The sequence below is a fragment of the Arachis stenosperma genome, chromosome 3 (assembly GCF_014773155.1).
Source record: "Arachis stenosperma cultivar V10309 chromosome 3, arast.V10309.gnm1.PFL2, whole genome shotgun sequence".
NCBI lineage: Eukaryota > Viridiplantae > Streptophyta > Magnoliopsida > Fabales > Fabaceae > Arachis > Arachis stenosperma.
Window position 1 is genome coordinate 113,336,001 of NC_080379.1, and position 2,464 is coordinate 113,338,464.

Consider the following 2,464-nt stretch of genomic DNA (forward strand, 5'->3'; position numbering starts at 1 on the left):
ATGATTTGTTGAAATCTGGCTGGCTGAGAAGCCATGTCTAATCTCATTGGACCGAGGTTTCAACTTATCATCACAGAAGCTTGTTGATTTTTTATCAATCTTGCTTTTGGAGCAGTGATCTGCTAAGGCTTGGCTGGCCTTTGGCCATGTCTAGTGTTTTGGACCGAAGCTTTCTTTGAAAGCTTGGCTGGCTGTGAAGCCATGTCTAATTCCTGGACTGGAGTCTTAGACTAGCATTGCACTGATTCCTGGAATTCTCATTAAGAATTTTGATATCTTTTTCCACTTAATGTTCGAAAATCACAAAAAAATTCACAAAATCAAAAAAAAAAACCAAAAATATTTGATGTTTCTTGCTTGAGTCTAGTGTCTCATCTTAAGTTTGGTGTCAATTGCATACATTCATTCATGTGTCTTAAGGATCTTCAAGTAATTCTTGATGATTTCTTACTCTGATCTTTGAATTCTTTTGACTTGAGTGTTTATGTGTCTCATATAGTGTCAGTAGTATACAAACTACTAAGTTTGGTGTCTTGCATGCATTGTTATTTGATTCTTGTTGCATTTTGATTATTAAAAATCCAAAAATGTTTTTAATTTATGTCTTTTCAAGTCAATAATACAGAGAATTAAAGATTCAGAACATACTGCAGAGGAATTATACAGAAAAAGCTGGGCATTCAAAAATGCCCAGTGAAGAAGACAGACTGGCGTTTAAACGCCAGCCAGGGTACCTGGTTGGGCGTTTAACGCCCAAAAAGGGTGCATTTTGGGCGTTAAACGCCAGAATGGATACCATTCTGGGCGTTTAACGCCAGGATGGCACAAGGGGGAAGATTTTGTTTTTCAAATCAATTTTTTTTCAAGTTTTCAAAGTTTTTCAAAATCAAATCTTTTTCAAATCATATCTTTTCAATCAAATGTTTTCAAAATCAATTTCTTTCTTTTTTTTCAAAGAAACTTACTAACAATTAATGATTTGATTGAACATTTCAAGTATGTTGCCTTTTCTGTTGAGGAAGGTTTAATGTTTGAATCATATCTTTTCTTGTTAGGCAAGTCATTAATTTTTAAAATCAAATCTTTTTAAAATTGTTTTCAAAACATATCTTTTAAAATTGTTTTCAAATCAAATCTTTTCAATCATATCTTTTTAATCACATCTTTTTCAAAATAAGTTTTCAATCAAATCTTTTTAACTTCTAATTTCAAAATCTTTTTCAAAAATCACTTGATTTCTTTTCCACTTTGAATTTTCGAAAATTATCAATCAATTTTTCAAAATGTTTTTGACATCTTTTTAATTAATTTTCGAAAATTCTCTTCCCTTCCTTCCACATCCTTCTATTTATGGAGTACTACCCCTTCTTAATGCACAATTCGAACTCTATCTAATCAAGTTCGAATTCTTCTACCTTCTTCTTCTATTTTTCTTTACCTCTGACACCTCAAGGAATCTCTATACTGTGACATAGAGAATTCCACATTTTCTTGTTCTCTTCTCTTTCATATGAGCAGGAGCAGAGACAAAGGCATTCTTGTTGAAGCTGACCCTGAACCTGAAAGGACCTTGAAGCGAAAGCTAAGAGAAGGTAAGGCACAACTCTCTGTAGAGGACCTAACCGAATTCTTCAAAGAAGAAGAACCCATGGCAGCCGAAAACAACAACAATGCCAACAATGCAAGGAAGGTGCTGGGTGACTTTACTGCACCTACTCCCAATTTCTTTGGGAGAAGCATCTCTATCCCTGCCATTGGAGCAAACAACTTCGAGCTTAAGCCTCAATTAGTTTCTCTAATGCAACAGAATTGCAAGTTCCATGGATTTCCATTGGAAGATCCTCATCAGTTTTTAGCTGAGTTCTTGCAAATCTGTGACACAGTCAAGACTAATGGGGTTGACCCTGAGGTCTACAGACTGATGCTATTCCCTTTTGCTGTAAGAGACAGAGCTAGAATATGGTTGGACTCACAACCTAAAGAAAGCCTGGACTCTTGGGAAAATCTAGTCAATGCCTTCTTGGCAAAGTTCTTTCCACCTCAAAAATGGAGTAAGCTTAGAGTGGAAGTCCAAACCTTCAGACAGAAGGATGGAGAATCCCTCTATGAAGCTTGGGAAAGATACAAACAATTAATCAGAAAATGTCCCTCAGACATGCTTTCTGCATGGAGCATCATAGGTATTTTCTATGATGGTCTCTCTGAACTATCCAAGATGTCTTTGGATAGCTCTGCTGGAGGATCTCTTCATCTGAAGAAGACGCCTACAGAAGCTCAAGAGTTAATTGAAATGGTTACAAATAACCAATTCATGTACACTTCTGAAAGGAATCCTGTGAACAATGGGACAAGTCAGAAGAAAGGAGTTCTTGAGATTGATGCTCTGAATGCCATTTTGGCTCAGAACAAGATATTGACTCAACAAGTCAATTTGATTTCTCAAAGTTTGTCTGGAATGCAAAAT

The 2,464-nt window shown here is 35.8% G+C and overlaps 1 non-coding gene across 1 annotated transcript; it reads right to left on the reverse strand.

The window, feature by feature from the left end:
• Positions 1 to 2,053: 2,053 nt before the first annotated feature.
• On the reverse strand, positions 2,054 to 2,161 carry LOC130971302 (small nucleolar RNA R71). Its single transcript, XR_009082527.1, has one exon. It is a non-coding gene; the product is annotated as a small nucleolar RNA R71 (small nucleolar RNA).
• Positions 2,162 to 2,464: the final 303 nt, after the last annotated feature.